Source organism: Bombus pyrosoma, linkage group LG18, assembly GCF_014825855.1.
Source record: "Bombus pyrosoma isolate SC7728 linkage group LG18, ASM1482585v1, whole genome shotgun sequence".
Classification (NCBI taxonomy): domain Eukaryota; kingdom Metazoa; phylum Arthropoda; class Insecta; order Hymenoptera; family Apidae; genus Bombus; species Bombus pyrosoma.
Genome location: NC_057787.1, coordinates 929,824 through 949,606, shown reverse-complemented (window position 1 = coordinate 949,606; position 19,783 = coordinate 929,824). Strand labels below are relative to the sequence as shown.

Genomic DNA, 19,783 nt, shown 5'->3' with positions numbered 1-19,783 from the left:
CGTATGTGTCAAAGAAATTGCGTTAACTATTAGATGAACGACAGTGGAAGCGATAAATTGAAATGGAAATGCCAGAGAATGAGAGAACACGTAGAGTTTTCGAGGTTACGATTGTTAGGATTTCAATGGATTATTACGAGCTGGCGGGACAATCATCAAATAGCCGAATTGATAGAGCCCTTGATGAAGAGACTTGATGCAGTTTTCGCTTTTGTGGGACTCCGACAGGTGGCAGCCCGTTTGCTTGAAAATCATGACGGCAATAAACTCCGGTTTTATGACCACTTGAACAGAATCGTAAAAGTCAGGGCCTTTAAGCTTATGGCATGGTAGGACGCGTGTCGAATATGGTGGGGGCGTGAAGAGAGCCACCATAACGCGGAAGAAGGGGAAGGGTACCAGGGGCTGTGTGGGTAGCCAAAATGGGCCTAAATGCCCCTTTTAAAACACCATTGAAGATAACCAGCCACCACTAAAAGGGGTTTATTTAATGACCAAGGTTGTTCTCACAAAACCGGACGCTCTGTGGCTACCGACGACAGTTACCTGATGGCTTCATGATTATTACGAGTTTCTTTTCTTTTTCTTTGTTTTTTCTCTTCACACCAAGTGTTGCATGTTCGAACAGTGTCCACCTGCGTTACAAACACTCGCGCCTGATTGTCCTCCCATAGAATAAGAAGAAACAACAGTTAACAACACGGCAGACAGTCTTCTCAGACGATCCTCGTGTAACGAGAGACGAGTTAAAGCGTTCTCGAGTTAATCTCCGCTGTTCAAAAATATTGCTATTGCCGGTTTTCAAACAGACTCATTTTAAATGCCGTACGTACACGTATACATATGATCGGACGCACGGTAAGACATTCGTTAATTTTCGCGACCAAATATTAGTTGCGATAAATCTGGGCACGTATCAGAGAGTATCATCAAGGAGGAAGGATCGCATGTACGCCAAAATGGATGATGGACATTCTCCTCTTATGGATTTAAAATAAAAAGAAAATGGAGAACACAGGCGTTCGAAGGTAGTGGGAGGTATTAGACAGCGTAGCTATAGCAACGAGAAGATGGACACGAAAGTAAAGGGGCCGTTGCACCCGACTCGAGCAAATCTGCACTCTTGCTAAACCAGCATCCATTCTTCATCGCTCTGGTGGCTTTGGCTCTTCTGGTCTCCTTCGGTATGGTTCAACGCACTGCTCGGACTCTCATTTTGGCTGGTCTTTCTTCTTTCCTCCTCCGACTCTTCGCCGTACTCTCCCCCAAACTTCGTTTTCTCCTCTTTTGCCTTCTTATACCGCCTCCCTCTACCTCCCCGGGGAGACCCAGGATGAATATTCGATCATGAACGAGCGTCAGAATTTCAGATAAGCGCGATTCTCGTCGTCGTTATTCGCGCGGATCGAAACTCCTGGGGATCAACCTGTGATATAAGGCCACTTGCGCCGCTAGATGATAATGGCGAGCTGGGCGGTGCATTGAAACGGACCGTGTTTTATATTAAATAAAGGAGGGAATTAGTTTGTAAGGAACTAATCGGGGGAAAAAAATGAAGATTTAGAGAGAATATTGGTCAGAAAGCGTATCGACACGCCAATCGTGCGTCCAGAGATACGGAATAAATTATTCGCTGTGAATCCAGAATATATTCCAGTAGAACTGAAATATGTGTTACATATTTATAAAAATCGAGGAGCGGGGAAAAAGGCAATCGCTATGTATTTCGATGTAATGTTGATGCATATTTGAAATTTCTACATCGAGCGACAAGAGGTAAGAGATTCTGTAGCGTGAAAATGGAATTTTTTCGCTAAAAATTTATATCCATTTACAATGCACGACGACGGGCATTCGTATAAATCGAGACAGAAAATTGTGAATGAGAAAATGTTCTGTAACGAAAGAGAGCCTATCTACCGTGTTCGTTGAAATGCAGAGTTTCATTTAATTTAATCAACAATTGATACAAATATAAAAATGACGGAAAGGAAGAATCGGTATGCATATTGATCTGCAGTATATCAGGAAGGGAGGCAGGATCGCTCACCAAGGACACGGAAGAAGTCCTCTTTGCCATCTGGCGGTTTCCTGCAGTATCACCTGACTGCAAAATATCTTTTCTGCAGCTCTCTACAGTTCTCGGCTGCCGATATTTCGATAGAGCGAAAAATGCAGTTCGCGACTCAACACTTACACGGTACATAAATATTTTCTGACCCCGTTTCGTATCTAAATAGAAATTCTAAATGGCGGTTTCCCGCGGGATTCTGTTGCCGAGAAGCGTTAAGGGGAAAATGAAACGTTTACGGTTGCCAATCCTCCCTGCGCAGCTGCACTCGTAAATCGCGAGGTGGAACGTGAATGTTCAAATAGCTGAACAGATTAATATACGCGGGGCAGTTTCGCGTCTTTGGTTAGCTAATCTTAACGATAATTTTACACGCGGGCAATCTCCTTGGTGAACTGCGAAAACGCGTTGTTAAAACACGTAGTTTGAAAAACGGGCAGAAATGGTCAAAGAGGAGAGGAAAAAGGGCACAGGCGAAGACAGCACCTACGTCCACGTAATTGCTAACCAATTTATTTAAACACAAGCTGAACAGTCGTTAAACTTGATGGGGGCCTACCTTACCGGTCGAGGAACCTGTTCAGCAACGAAACGTAATATTAAGGAGCGTTCACACGAGTTTCGATCGCGAGACTTTGCGCGGCCAGTCTTAGAACTACGGCAGAGTAGGACAAAATTTCGAAATTATTAGCTCGAAACCTATATTTAATGCCATCGTTCGAATCGTTTCGTTTCGATCGAAATCGATTTCGGCCATGAAGTAAATAAATCGACGCGAAGATAATTGCTGAAGCCAGCTGCTCGCTTAAATCCGGTCCCTACTTCAAATATTAATATTAATATGTAACACACACACACATATATATATATATATATATATTCAGCGCAATGCAACGTTAGATCATAAACTCGAGCGTCAAGATGCCATTGTCGATTTAGCAGCTTCTATTATAGCACGATGAAACGCACGACCATTTGCATAATTTCTATTAAAATTACGTTATGAATTATTAATTTTCGTATCATTTTACTCGCGAAAATAGCCCGACTATCATTTTCCTGTTTTTCCTTTTCCGTGGATAGTATATATCGATATCGTTTCGTATCCTTGAACCGATCAAAGTCAATAAGATTGGAAATGTGCGGTGAACACGTGCGCGCGAGAAATACCCCAGTCGGTGTCGTTCACCCATGCGTATATTTCATAGCGTTTCAAAGTTATGCAACCGCGAGTATAAACATGAAAAGATACGATTCATTAGCGTGTTATCAAGATAGCAATGAGTAGTAAGTAATACGTAATGATAGGATACAGAACTGGCGTGGATAATGAAGAAAGTGTGTTTGCGACGACAAAGGGGATAATAACGGTTGGTTAGAAGCAGCCGACCAGGCCGAATGAATGACTGGCAGCTTACACGTAAACAAACAAGTATCAATGCGTCCAAATTGAAACATAAAACGAAATGAATGAGCCCATAAATACTTAGACCTAATGGTAGGGTGCGGGTAAGCTATTGCTCGAAGATCGTTACTTATGCGAACGTTGTAAGAGAACGTGCCCGATACCTTTGTAAATATTGGCGTCGCGTCGCTTCGCTTTAAATGCTAACTTTTCATCGAAATTCTAATGGCATTATTTTTATCCTTTTATTATTTTATCTCGATGGATATAGAGGGCGCAACTTATTAAAAAATACGTTATCATCAAACGTTCGTAACCTTAGATAGTTGAACAGTGTAATTAACTTTTCCTTTTTAATTTCAAGGTTTGCCCGCTAGGTCGTTCCTTCAACCTGATACATTTAAATCAGATTGTTCGTCACGTCGCGTTAACATCATCGGTAGATACCTAACGATTATCATGGCAATCAAACGTGCCTTTTCTTGCGCAAACGTAGCCGCTTAATTTGTAGAATGCAAATAGTAGCAGGCGAAATAAAATGTGTATTCTATTAATTGAACGTTAACTCACCCCATCGTCCTGCAGACGTTGATCCTGTTTATCATCTAACGGCGCCTACGCGAATCTGCCTCTGCATTCTGAAACGAAAGGAGACTACGATTAAGGAAATCTTCCAAAATTACAAGCCGCGTTTAACTAGATTCTACGTGGAACTATGGACTTCTACTTTGTATAAATGCTGCTATTGAAGAGAATCAGTATAAGCAGCCCCGATATTCATCCGGGACGAATAATGAACGATTGAGTATCGAGTTTACAATGATTTTCTGTTTCACGGGGACACTGATGGTCTTTGTGCGCGACCGGGCTATCGTGACATTAAGATTCCAAGAGGGAGGCCTGACAGACGGCCGTGCAACGCCATATTCGCTTTGCTTTCGTCCACGAACTTTAGCTTCTCTGTCACGCAACTAATTCCCCTTTGCTTTTCTTGCGGGATTGAAAAAAAAAAAAAAGAATATGAAAAAATGCCGACTTCCAAGAGCACACCGGCGTAACTGATAGCGCTTCAACGACGGTATTGATATTGCTGAACGATCTTTTGGTTTTTCATCGCGTCGGAATTTTTTGCCAACCGCCACCCATGGCCCGAGACGTTCGAGACGATCTAACAACCGATCCTCGTTTATTTCTGTGTTCCACTTTGTTTTATCCTTGCAGAAACATCGGATAGCGCGTGAAGAATTCGAAGCACAGTTTATTTTACAGACTGCGAAGGTTTAAAACCAGTTCTGACGAGCTGACGAGGCGCGAGACGCTCGAGAATGGAAGGATTCACTGTCGCAAGGTAATTGAACGTGTCTCGCTCTCGTTGCATCTATGCCAGCCATATAACGAGAAGGAGACTTAGACGATCCGTGAGCTTGCAATCAGCGAGTCTATCGGGCCAGATTATGCCAGTTAAGTGTTACGTAACGAAAGACATCGACCGTATGTATTAATACCTCGCGTCGTTGAACCAGCGACGATAGTGCCAGCAATAACAATAATGCATTTCTCCGTAGCTTAGCCCGGTGCTGTACACGCGACTTCACGACATGGATTTGCAATTCGAACGTCTATAGGCGTAATATGTATAAGTCGAGAGGCTACTCGGCGTGTCCGCGCGAACGGATAAACGTGGTTAGAAGAGAGAAAGTAGGTGGAAAGGGAAACTAGACATTTCTGGACGAACAGATGAAACTAGATGGATCGAACGGTGTAGAAATAAGAGGAACAATACAAGTTAAGAATATCGCGGTATCTTCCTTTTTTCTTCTCAAGATCCAGAGGATAACAGCGTCGTTATACCGCAACATGGATGCAACAGCTGCAACACAAGTCACGTTTGTTTGGCTTAAGGCGATTCCCCGTCATTTCGTATGTGAGCTCTTTCAAGAAATTTTTTCTGTAAACGTTCGTCGAAGAATAAAGAATCCATTATGTGGTGTTAATGCACGTTTGAAGAAACGAAATCTGCATACTTGTTTATACAGGGACCGTGCCAAAACTTACGTATTTCCATTTTCCATAGCTTTAATTTATATATTCTGAGCGTAACACTGGCTTAATACGTAGCGCCATCTTTGAGAAGAATCTTAAAACAGCGCAATTAGGACCTATATATCATGCCACTTCCTCTTATTATGTAGACAACAATCATCTTCCTATATCTTTTCCTCCGTATCGCGCTAACAGTTTCCAGTGTACAATACACAATTATACGCAATTATGTATTAATCATTTTCATCCAATCTATTGTAATTAGAAATTATTTAATAGACCTATTTTTACAGCATTTCAAACAGCCACATCATTAGACTATAAACACCTGAGTGGTTACATAAATATGTAACGGTACAACGATTCTTTCTTCTTTATTTTCCCCATCTACCGGCTAAATTGCTAAGCCTCGATCCTACTCCGTGTTGCGTTAAATGTTATCTAGCTTGTGTCTCAGTGTAGGCTCGTCTATTTATCTAATATCATGTTTCTATGATATCGGATTTCTTTTTACTTTTTATCGTAGCTGGTGTATTTTAACCGCATAGACCGTAAGCAAGAAGGAACGAAAAAACGGAAGAAAGAGAAGAAGGAAAAAAGAAAGAAAGGAATAAGAGGCAACTTTTTATATCTCACATTATCGTTACTTCGCTCTAAATCTGTTCCACCAAAAAGCAATCAACAGTTTTAATCGTGAACGTTCTGTGTATCTTGTTTGGGGTTTTTCCATCTTTCTGACCGTTCAAATACTCCACCAATTTTAACCAATTAAATCAATTACGTCTAACAACTGCTCCCAGTATTAATTAATTCGACGCAGATCTCAGTCAAGGTACGCCGCAACACTTTATTTTCAATATGAAAAGATGGATACCTAGGTCAAGTTTCTCCGTGCGTGACTTCTCTACAAAGATACGCTTTCTAACTCGAAAGAAAACAATGAAGTCTCTCCTTTTTTATTTTCCTTGCTCATCGATTACTCTTACTATTATCGATTCGCCGTCGCACGATGTTTCCCAACCAATACACGGCACATTCGTTCGCGTGCTTCGCGCATGGTCATGCATTCCATAGTTCTATGATTTCACTGCTTGCTCTCCTGAATTCCCATCGAACTGTCTCTGTCCAATCTGTGTGCTCAAAAATTGCTCAAAGATGAAGGAATATGTAATTCCTCTCTAAAATATCGTTATAAACCCTTCGTCATTTTCTTACGGCAAAGGCCTACATCGAGCTAATTTTGGATCTCGTAATTGGGCGATGTAAAGTGGAATTTAATTTTATCCCTCAACTAGTAGACTGGACTGCTATAATAGTCTGAATTAGGACAGAGTCAAGTTACTTAATTTCAATTTATTTCAATTATATTAAGAATGCTATCGTGACAGTCTTCGTCGCATAAAACACGGAATACTGTAGGATCTTTCCTACGATTGGTTTATTTGCAATAAATGGATTAGACAGATGTTGGTTAAACAGGAGACGATCACGTATTATAATTAAGACAAATTGATAGTTAATTTGCAACTCTCCTCACCACGGAGCAATTTAGACTCTATGGCTTCTCAGTTCACACTGCTGTTAATTCGTTTGCGTCACTTAGCAACCCCTCGTCTTTTGTCTTAGACTCGTGTCTTTTGTCTTAGCCCCACCACGCACATGTTCCGCAACCGCTTGTTTATAATCCGCCCGACACCCCCAGGCCCCTCGTCAACGGTACTACAATACAAATAAAAGTTAAGAAATACTGTGAAACAGTATAATATTTTTTTTTTTTATTTGGTAGACTATTTACGATCAATTCTCATTGAGAACTATAGGTAAATTATTTTGGCGTGGTACTGTAACTTGGATTATAATAGTTTATAGTATGTTTGATTCTAGTTGAACCTAATTCTTCAATCTAGAGAGTATTGTCCTTTTAGTCTGCGGATCTGATCCGTCGTGTCAAATAATTGGGTTTTGCTGGTTGTTAACTCTTATATTATATCTGTTACTGAATTTTCATATTTCTTCTTTAACTGTGGGTATCTCAAGGTCGCGATGTATCGTTTCCTTGGTAACATACCAAGGTGCATCTATCGAGGATCTTAGAGTTTTCGATTGGAATCGTTGGAGAATTTCTATGTTGGTACTACTGGCTGTTCCCCATAGTTGCCAATGTTTAATCCAAATCGTCGTGGATCGTCTACTGTTCAACGATATCGATTAATTTTTAGGTTATTTTTTAAAATCGATATATATATATATGTAATTTATCTATTCAGAGAAACGAGCATATTTCCCAGTACGTGAAGAGAAAAGTGACCATCGCTTGGTGATACTGGATCGCCAGAAGGGTCCTACGACCAATGTATGAGACTCCTATGTAAAGACCCATTGTAGGGAGATCGCAGCCTATCTCTCTTTACATGAGCCTACAGGCCAAGTAGAGTCAGAAGTTGGCATTCTCGTTGGCAATATCTCGAATGGCAAGACTTATATAATGCAAAAGTTGTGATTAATGCAAATCTTATGTTTCTGCTGTAGGCATGTAATCTTGATGAGATTTTATAATTCGTGTCGTTTATCAAAGCAAAATTAGTTTGCAAAGTGAGGTTAAGTTAAGAATTATGTTCATGGCTTAAGGATATTGCCACAATTCGTTTTAAGTAGCAAAAATTTCTTCTCGATCTATAAATTCTGAAGAATATATTATGCATACCGGTATATTAATGCATGTACATAAATTAAGATAGATTAAGTTGACGTTTAAACAATTTCAATGGTAAAATTAACTCAGTGTATGTTCCGTCGCATGGATGTTGAACTTTAGATCGACACACTATATCTTCTTTATGAAATAACTTTATTATTCTAATGTTCGTAATAAAGAAATTTAACGATCAATAAGAAATGGATTGGAATATTAGTTAAGAAATAAAATGATTAATGTCCTTCATAAAATGTATCTCACAGAGATAGATAAGTACCTCAGATATTAAATAAAATTTCGATATCGGAAACGATATATAAATTAATAAACAGATAATCGAGATATTTCCATCAACTGTAATACGATTTTTAAAATATTACTTGCTGTTAGCATTGTTTCACACAATTTCAAACACTTCTCCTACTTCGATCTATCACGAAACGATCAATCCATACATAATATATACGAGTGTTCATAAATATTCAGTAACTAACTACCGACGGAATATTTTAAATTTACTGCATATTTACTGCAACAAAAAAAAAGGAGTGATTTTTTTAAAGAAGCAAGCGACGCATGACAGTAAGAAACTGTAAGCGATGTACATATAACCAATGGCTTTGAAATAGGAAGAAAATGGGGAAAAGAAAATGAAAAGTGTCTTTATTAAAGACGACCCGTGCCGAATTTGGGCGAGTGTCTTTCTTCCCAATGATCGTTTCGGGTCCACCATCATGATCTTCTTCATGGTGGTCGATCAGATGGGGGCGAGGACTGGATTTAAAGATGTTCTAGGAAGGGGACGTGTTTGAAAGAAAAGGGGAGGACTCGTAGCCTTTGTGGCCGGGTTACCTCCACTGACAACTCCGCCTTTAAAATAGCACCGGTTCCGCTTGGTTTGTTTCAGAGTCAAACGAAACTGCAGAAAAACTGTTCCATCGAATTATCTCTTCCGTTTTCCTTCTAAAATTAATTACCGCTATTCTCCAGACATTCTTCCTTTTATTGTTCATAAAAAATCCGTACCGAAATAGTGACCTTCAAACTAAGGTACCGAGGCGACGCAATTTTTAAATTCTCATGACATTCTCTAGTAAAAGTAATAAACTAAATTTCAACATTTTTGACTTTTCTGACAATATCAATAATCTATCATGGAAATTTCTTTCAAACTGAGCTGCCTACTATAAAACTTTTAAAGTTTAGTTTTCAAGTTAATTAAGTTTCGTAAGGAAACGATAGATGTCCATCCTTTTTATTATTATAATATATAATATATAACAGACGAGTGTTTTATATTGTGTTTATATTATGATAAAATATAATATAAAACAAAAAGCGTCGTGCATCTATTATTTCCTTATAAAACGAAAGAAACTTTTGAAACGAACTAATGCATTTACTTAGTAAAGTAAAGTAAAAATAATAAGTGAAATTTTAAAGGCGCGATTACAAAATTGGTATGTGTATAAAGAATGAAGAAAAATATGAAATTGTTACAGAAAATGTAGGAGTGGCTTGGAGGTTCCATAAGGAAAGTACCTGCTACCCCGGCAACTCCGCCCTCGAAATACTCGTAGGCTTTCTTGGCCCGACATTCCTTTCATCGCCATCAAGGTCAAGGTAGGTTAGAAAAATTTAGAATGGCCAGACTTCTAAAAACCTGACATTCCGTTCGTAGACGTCAAAGACAATCTTTCTGTTGATACAGCGACTGCCACCAGAATAAATTGCTTCCGTCCAGTTAGAAATAATTCGTCGAAAATAAATAAATAAAAAAAGAAGATCCTCGGCCATTTTATCCTTTAGGCAATTGAATTTTCTCGTACCCCTATGTCGCCTCCATAAATCTTTGGAATCTCCCAAGCAAGGCTACATTAAAAAATGAAAGGAAAAATAAATAAAAAGATTTACAGTTACACAAGAAAAAGTAACTCATCTTACATCCATTTTTCTTTCCGCGAATGAAATATTCGTTGTGCAATACGAAAGTACATAAGTTCACGATACTTGAGAGGAATCGAACGAAACGACAAGTCGAAAGATATACAACTTCGTTTAAATTGTCGGAAAGAAAAGTCAGAGTTTTAACAATAGCGGCATCAGCAGCTAATTAAAAGGAACGGTAATGCAGAAAAATCTGTGTCGCAACGGAAGATTTAAGAGGAGAATGCGCGAAGGGTGCGCAAGTCAACGGGCGGGAGACTGTACGGAGGCCAGAGAAGTGGGTGATGAATAATGGATGGTACGACGTGGCTATCTCGTGCCCAGTATAGCCTGTAGGACTTTGCGGTAATGGTCCGTAAATTGCTGAACCGTAGGGATAATGAAATCGCCGCGGTTGGCTCTGTAAACGCTTCGTTATTACGCGTTTCTGTATCCCTGCGGTCGCGCTTTGCGTTATCAAACCGTTCCGATATTTCGCCCAATTAGAAATACATAAGTATAGTTTTCTCTAATAGGTACGTAACATTTCTTCGACGAAAATAAACTCACGCTTTGTGTACTATTTTGCTACGACGATGACATATCGTTACTGTGATATTTATTAGCACGCCCTAAAAGTTTCCTTCGTTTTATGAGGAAACAATAGACGCACGACGTTTTCTGCTTCATATTATTTTATCGAATTACGTACGATCGATTCTGTTCTACCAAAATAAAGAGTACAACGTTCGACAGATTAGGTTTCATGTTTGTATATAGATGCGTCGTTGTTGAAGGACACTTCCCGGACTACCTAATACTTGCGAGAGTATACATATTAAGGTATCGAAGTATCTTTTGTTATATTTATGCATTAGAGAACTAGATCTTTTTTCCAAGTTCTTACAGAAGTAGTCTTTCTAAATTGTCCATTGTGTCCATCTTATCTCGTACTATTCGTACAATTTTCGTGCTTCGAGAATATTTACTTTCGCGTGTAGCTTTCGTTACAAGACACGACTGGTATTAAGGAGTTTTCGAGGTTAGTAACGGTATCGAGAAATTGATTCCGACGAGCGTAACGTGGACGGAAACACGAGCACCGTGGAAAAATGTCTCTCATTGCAAAGACAATAGGAATGCATCTCCTATTACAACGAAAGCATATCTAGTCAAAGCACTTGTGACCTGAATCGTGAGGGCAAATAAGCGATATCCTATAATCGTTCCTTTGATGACCTTAAAGTAAGTGCAAGCAGGTAGGTAAGCCAAGCAAAGGTAAATAGGCGTGCCGCAATGTTTGGACAGAACTACCACCAGGTGGCACGCCCACCTAATTTCCCTAATCTGCCATGCAAATCGGCCACATTAAGACTTCTCTTTACTCTGGTCACTAGAAATTTCATAACAGGTAAAGATCCCGCTGGGGCCTCGCTATACGAGCCATTCATCCTGAAGTATTCCTATCAAATACACAATAAAAGGGAAGCTTATCTTAAATAAGATCGTTGTACAAGGAGCTGTAACAAAGAGACGATGGCAAATAATTTCACTTTCCGTGTTAGAACGTCTGGGTAATTACCAATCTGTCAGTCGTTTAAACCAGTTTAAGGCGAAACAGATTTTAACTGTCGCTATCTTTTTATTGCTCGACATTGCTAGCGAACTTCAACGTGCAATTATTCAAAATTACTAAGGCAGCGAGTTGTAGGAAAGTGAAACGAGAACGAGAACACGGCCAGATGAAAAAAGCATCGCGATTCTTCGCATGGTGTTCTTGTAATTATTTCACGTAGCTCGGTGTCTACCTACTTAATGCACTGGCGTGATATGCACATTAATGGCGTCATACACGATAACCCTAGGCGCTAACAAGAAGTGACTGACGCCTGAACGTTTTAGATTAACCAGATAGGTTACTACATAAACGAACTTCCGGTGCGCGTGTGAATAATGTGCTGCTAGCAAAAAATATTGCATTTTTGATAGCGCGCGGGAAACTTCTGCATCGATACTCCCATGTTCCTCGTTAAACTCAACAAGGTTACTCTTTGCCGATCACGTGATATCGCGTCGTAGGTTCCATTCAATGGTCCATCATACTGTCATACTAATTTAATGACTTCAATTCGTTCCGCCTTATCCGGCGGACTATGAGGATCGTGCGAAACCACGTTCGACTCGTGCATCAAAATTATAAGTTGGAAACTAAGATATCTGGAGTAAATCGGAATGCAACAGATTCGTACAAACGGCAGAGGAATGGTCGGTATTGTACCTACCGAGTCGGTTTTTATCGAACGTAAATTATGCCGGTAAAAAGAATGATGCGGCGGTTCTACTTCTTTAGAATGTACATTCAATTCCGAAAGTAGACAGATACTGCATAAGGTTACTTGATCCATACAGCTTGCGTTCGTAGTAAAAAGCTGCAGGTTGAAACTTGCTCGATCGAAGAAAGAACTGCACGTCGGCAGCACCTATAAGTCGGACCTATAAATAGGTATAGTATAAAACTATGGTATAGAACGTTTGATAAAAATATCGAGGAAATTTAAGGCATCCACTACTAGTTGGTAGTTCGGAAGAAGCAACGATGCATATCGCTAAACCGTCCAGTTTAGACTTTGTAATATTACATACGACTTGTACGGTTAACTGTACGTACGATCATAGAAACAATAGAAGTGAGATAGGATCGCGAAACAGAAGTCGTGGATTATCGGGTAGACCAATACTCCTAGATATCCAGCGCGTAGGCTTGGACAGGGTCGTGCAGGATACTTGGTGTACATAAGAGTGGCGACGTGGGCTGGTAAGCTTTTCATCAAGTGGGTTCATCGGGGCCAAGAAGAGCCTTTTGGAATGTGCTTGATCTAAAGAAGTGGTGGGAGAGCCCGGTGAATTAAGCCGAAAAGAGACAGAGAAGATACACGCTAAGCGGAGAAACGGCAAAAACATGATCCCCCCATTAATACTATCTTCCCGTCTCCTCATTTTATTCCTTCTATTTTGGCTGCTTCTTGCTTCCATCTCCACGGATATTATAATATTTTTACGCATTTTTGCCGTATTATTTTTCTACGTCTGTTTGCTGATTTACATTGTCATTGGAGATATACGTACAATTCTACTTGGCTGATTCTGTCGAAAAACAAAAATTATGAATCAACTTTTTCACCGGCTACTCTGACTATATTCTAATTCTATTGCCGTTTCTCTCTCGTTCTCACTTACATTTTCATATTCATTTTTATCTTTGTTTATTGATCGATAGACAAGCTAACCGCATGAGATCGTTCACGGTTGAATAAAGTCATTCAAGCTTTTTCTGACGGTAACGCGTATCGGTACAATTTATCGATTTAAATTATATTTTTATAATGACGTATCGAAATATGGAGTATAATTGTGAAGATAAGAAGGAAGAGTCGTGTGTAGGATTATAGAATGTATGAAACAATCGTAAAATCAGTAAGTTTATCAGAATTTTACCGATGAGTTTATCTAAGATCGAGGAATATTTACTAGTCTTACTTTCTGCTACTTGCGAGCAAACACGACGGTGGCTGCGCAAGGGGAAACATTTATCTGATATATAACACGTTTATAAGTTCCGCGGAGACGAGAGAGGCAACATGAAACTCAAGCTAAAGTACTCAGCTTGATAGGCAATGAAGTGTAAGTGGATATGTTTCGTCGTCTGCTAAAACGCGATGATATCGGGATTCTCTTCTGCAGGCCGGTGAAAATAAATGGGTAAATCAACAAATGTAACCCTACTTAACACCCGTGATCATTTTGTTTCTGTTCTTGTTAGAAAGAAACCGCAAATGCATTTATTTTTGTGAGCCACGTCGCGTCGTTCCGCGCCATAAGGATAAAGAAATGGTTAAAAATACAATCGAAAAAATAGCTTAAGAATGCTTTTTCACCACGGTCGAAAAATAAATTGAACATGTAATATCCATAAATACGTTTTTGCTATTGTTCCAAACGCGACAACGGTCGCTGCAGCATAATCAACAACGGGATAACGTTACATTATAAAATATTAACGGCCATGCGGTTGAAAGAGGAACGCAATATCCAAAGCGAGACCGGAACGAGTCAAAGAAATGGTTGAAAAAAAGAAACTGATAGAAGTACAAGGCGTATAAAAACAACCGTTTCGAAAAACCGCACTGTACCATTCGAAGCTTTATTTTTGCGTATTATTCGTTGTTTCTAGTGTTTTCGTTTTTCTACTGTCGCGTTATTTATGTAAATTAATCTCTCTGCATCCATTACATAATTATAATTATAATAATTAAATTATATATAACGTAAAAATTATCGGTTAGACTAAAAAAAAAAAAAAAAAAAAAAAAAAATAACACGGAACCTCATCTCAAACGTACAAAATTATAACGTTACAACGAAGAAAAGAATACTTAACATAAATAAAATATTCCTTCTTTTTAAGAAACTATAGGTACTTACATACTTGTAAAATATCGTCTAAGAGTCATGCACGAACAAAGGGTATCTACCTCGAGTATCTAAAGCCACAAACTATCGTTATAATTTTCAATCTAGAGTTACGACCGGCCTTAATAACGACCAAAGAAAAAAAGTGAAAATATGATAAAATGTACCTGAACAGTAGCGTCAGCCAATGTTGGTAAGGCGTACACGCAGCGTAAGTCGCGTGATGGTTGCTAAGGTTGCAACACTGACTACCGTGGTGCATCGCGCTCAGCTGACACGCAAGATGGCTGCCCGTGCCAAGGGCGTGGCCGTGCGCTGAGCTACGTTTCTGCCGGTTTACGAAAACGTTTTCAACGAAACTCGTCGACAAGAATGGAATTCACTCCCGAGAAAAATCACCGAGTTATGGCTTGCACTTCCACATCGGGCACCCGTTAGCTCACCCACGTTGTTGTTGCACGCGACGCGTACGCCGTGCACACACGGCAGCCATCTTAGGATTCTCCTTCCACCTTCCGCGCACGGTCCATCTGTCGCAGCCTCCGTCACTTTATCCTTCTTCCACCACAAACCTTTCTCTTCCACCTATCCCTAGTTTTGCCTATCCTTAGACCGCCTCTTTGACTCTCAGGTAAGAATCTCGGTTACTGCCGCGCGATTTAGGAAATCTTCCGCGAGCCTTTCGAAGCCAAGAAAACTATCCCTTCACGGTGGCTTTAACGATCGATATTGTTTGGTTTTACACACGCGCCTCTATTACCAGGATCGTTTCAGTCAGCCGAAGGAGAAACAGTCGCTTCCGTTTTTCTCCGACGTTAAGAAAGTTTTATTACGAATAATTTCTCGAAATAAGAGCCGCGATATTATTCCTTGGACATTTTTTAATGGCGTCTTACTACAGTCTCCGAAACGGCGTGCAGTCTTCGATAAAAGTATTCATTTCAGTCATACGTCTTTTCTTTATTCGACGCAGTATGATTATGTAGTTCCTTTCTGGAATTTAGATACGACGAAAGATAACATATTCTATTTTCTTTAGATTTTTCAATGAAAGAATTTAGAGACGTTTACAGACGTTTTAATGCTATAATAAAACGATGTAACAAGAAGTTTAAAATACCAATGTACAGACGTGGAAACAGAGGCATTATTTTTTACAGCGTGCACGAGATAGATCAGAAATTTCCAAGTTTCCCCCTTACATGTATCTTTCATGTAACCCGCCCTTGTCGTCGTTCCCCTCCTTCGTATTCTATTCGTCTACTCCTGCGTGTGTCGAGCAGCGCTGCGCTGCGTGAGCGTCAGCAGACGCACAGCACGATACATTTTCGTGCGTGTCTTTTCGTGGAAAATCAACGACCACGGAGAAGGATGACGACGATTCCGGAGGGCTGTACACGTCGGCAGTCAGCAGAACAACCGAAAAGCCGCGGCGGCGGACGTCGCGTCAAGAAAAAGAGGAAGAAAAGAGTGTGGAAGAAGTTTAAAAATATTTGGGGTAAGTGTAGACGAAACAGTATGCGATTGTATGTACCCGTTTCTGGCTAGCGATGTGAGCTGCGGCTTGGTTCTCCTCGAGGCAGGCGCGCCAACCGGTATAGCGATGGGAGACGCGATGGAGGGAGTAGGGCAGCCATCTTGACTATAGACGCCGTCTCGCTCGGCCACGTTCACAATCCCAGTAACTCCATCGCAGTTTACGCTTGCGCATTATTGCCCGGTCGCTGAATTTCTTCTTCTTCTTCCACCCTTTGACACGTGCCGCCGCCCGATTCCCGGAGGAGCAAAACACTTATAGATTCGAATTCGAAGCATGGTTTAATCTCTCGCTCTGTGACTTTGCAATATCCTTTTTGGCAGAGAAGTCTCCTTTCTTTTCTCTTTTTTTTTTCTATCTTTTATGTCTTCGTATTCTCTTCTCGTATGCCTGGTTCGTAACGAAAATAATAGAAACGTATAGTGGAGAATATTAGTTACCCTTTAACGTTTCTCTGCTGGTGATTTTATTTTTTATATTCTCCTTTCAAGCTTGCCGTCCACGTTAAATCGTAGGTTTATAGCTTCTATCTTGTAATTGGTGTTTCGACCATCAATTTCGTTCGATGTTATACGGTTTTCAATATGGCGGCTATATTTTATAAATTCATTAAATCCGTTGGCGTCCCGCGAACTGAAAAACTTGGCCGATTAATTGCTTCGCTCTCGTCTATATATATGTAGGGATATTGAACTAATATCCCGAATGTATGCATTCGATAACGCGGCATTTATTATGCGAACGATAGTATCGCAATAGCATCAATTTATTTCATCGCGAGTGTCATGATTGTAAATTGAATACGTGACGTATCGTTTACGAGCTTAACTAATTTGATGCGCATTTCAAACAATTAATAAGCGATATAGTGAAATTGTCGTCGGTACAATCGTTGCTCATATAACCAACGTTTATTCTACAGTTCTAAAATTTCGTTTGGCGGACATTTTTTTTTTTAGGTAGATATTATACAGTTACCACGTGAAAACTCTTTAATCCTATCTTTCCTCGCACGAATGCGTAGTTAATTTTTATAAAATTGTCATTCCGGCATTTGTCGTTCAGCGTATACGATCGCCATGATTAAATATTTACATTTATCATTTGCATTTTGAGGTACTCACTTATCTTGCCATCCACGATTTTCCATATTACGAATATCACGTTAGGGCCAGATTTCTAGCCAAATCGATCCAACCAAACTTGTTATATTTTGGTACAATGATAAGAATCAAAATTTCATTTGTTTCATTTCACGCTACATAACCAATTGAAAATTAATAAAAATTCCATTACAGACTTGAAACGAATAATTAAATCTCTAAAATTTCGCGCTCTGTCTCGTAATATTCAACGATCGCGAGTTGTTCAAACAACTTACAACCTCTCAAATTTACATTAGCTCGAGCACGCAGATTACTTACGTATATTATCTTCTGCATCGACAGTAATTTTTCATTTTTCTTCTGCATTTCGTAATTACAATTAAAATGAGCTGAATAATCACACGTAGCCGCGTACTTTTTAATTTTCTATTTACCTTCGCCAGGTTATAATCGTTAATAAATTTTGAATGCACAGGTATTCCTGGCTAGGGATAATATCAAAGTTTTTCACGCCGCGTCTCCCCCATTAGCCTCAAACGCATTGTTCAGACTTACTGCATATTGATCCCATCAATCTTCCTACTTTCTCCCTTCTGTCTTTCCTTTTCGCGCGTATAGTAACGCGCATAAATCTAAGAAGTTCTCGCTGGGTTTGCTCGGTACTCGAAATGCACGTGTGTACTATACACGCAATAAAAATCGCCTTCTTCGTGAAAGAATCTCTAATCGGATTTTTAACGATACAATTCTCTACAAATTATTATTATTTTTTTTTTTTTTCTTAACGAGAACACGCGGTGTTTTATGTTAAACGGGAACTTAATATCAGGTTTATGAAAGCAAGTCGCAGCGCATTGAAAGCATTATTCGTTCCGCAGGAAAAGCACGTTTACTGATGTTGTATCGCGACTGTATTTATGATTTCAAATGCTGCCTCAAACCTTATCCGGGTCACGCTTTATGCTGCTGATAATCTATTGTTGTTGTCGCACTAAATATTCATCATCCATTTTCTTAAGAAAACTACGCGCCGCCTTCTTATTATACTTGTCTGTATAGCCATTATTTCTTCTGCTCTTTTATCAGCCTTTTTACACCGTGAAGTCATATCGTTGACAGAAAACATTGATTTTATCAATTTTATTTCCGCGTGTTAAAAATTTATGCTTAATTCCGAATGGATTAGAAACACCGTCGTCTATTTGTATAACAATTATAAAACTATTAATGCCGCGATTATGATATAATTATTCTCGATAACATTCGGTTATCGTTAGCTAGTAATAATACAAAGCAGAAACGCTTGTGAATAATTGATTTTTAATCGATCGAATATGAAGCATATGCTAGGAAACACGATATATATAATTTACCATGCGAGTGGTAGGAAGAAACAAACAGAATAAAACGTACCGTGGTGTGGAAGAATTAATGGCGAATCCACCAGTGAATAGTTTCTGAGTTGGCTCGGAGGTGTGAAATTTTAAGAATAATCCGTAACGCGGTAACGAGGAGAACGAGCAATCTGCTTGCACTTTTATGCGCCGTTTGGCACACGAGACGCACGTCGCACCTATAAAACGCATAAAACGTCAGGTATAAATGGCCGCCGCGCACTCCTTCGACCGAACCTTTTAAAACGCGCGCCTCCGCCTCGGTTGGATTCAGTAAAAGTTGCCTTTTGTTTGATAGCCAACTAAATCGGCCCGGCAACCCCCTAATGCGTCATTACTGTCGGGTTTTACGACTGCCTCGTATCATTTCACTTAAGTATATTGATATGGCAACGAGTTCTTGACCTGCCTCAACGCCAACGATCCTACCATACTTATGCTATGTACAAACGCGTTTGTCACGGGCTGTGCTTCATGCAGTTTTTGGCACTTGACTGTAAGAGAAATTATCGTTTGCAGGAAACGTGGAACCCACCGCTTTCGGTGAGATACAGCCCGGAAACTGAGTTATAAACGAGACCGAGTTACGAGCTCTGCATATATTTCGAAATTTCTTTTACATCATTTCTTTTATATAATCCTAACATTTCGCCAGTATTGGTGTTTCTGATTTCCATCATGTGCTTTCTGTTCGATGACGAAACTTTTTAAAATACCCTAACTATCTGGCCGAACGAGAAACACTTTACGGAAGCAAATTCTCGGCAAGGCGTCGTTTCGTCGACTGATAATGACAGCTTATCTTTGTACTGTCATCAGCACAATTCCAACTATGTTCATCTTCCAGAATATTCGTCGAGACACGGTCGGTTAATGAATGAAAAATGGTTTCATTCGTGATAACCCTCGTGACATTTCACCAATGCAACCCAATCAACTTGTTTTTCTCGTACTTTCATCGAAAGGAACTTCCTCCTTAGTTTCACAACTTCCTATTCGCTTACTAATTTTCTAAAGAAGCTGAACAAATTTTTCGTTACATACTTGTTATCTAGTTGCGTCGAATTTTCTGTGCAAAGATCCTCTTCAACTTCTTGTTGCATTCCAAGCACAGATACAAAGTACACGCCATAAGT

General features: G+C 39.7%; 1 long non-coding RNA gene across 1 annotated transcript; it reads right to left on the bottom strand.

Annotated features, from left to right (window-relative positions):
• Positions 1 to 4,046: 4,046 nt before the first annotated feature.
• On the bottom strand, positions 4,047 to 15,116 carry LOC122577282. Its single transcript, XR_006320197.1, has 3 exons — positions 14,778 to 15,116; positions 14,627 to 14,681; positions 4,047 to 4,114 (listed from the first exon to the last, which is right to left on the bottom strand). It is a non-coding gene; the product is annotated as an uncharacterized LOC122577282 (long non-coding RNA).
• Between the last annotated feature and the right edge of the window lie 4,667 nt (positions 15,117 to 19,783).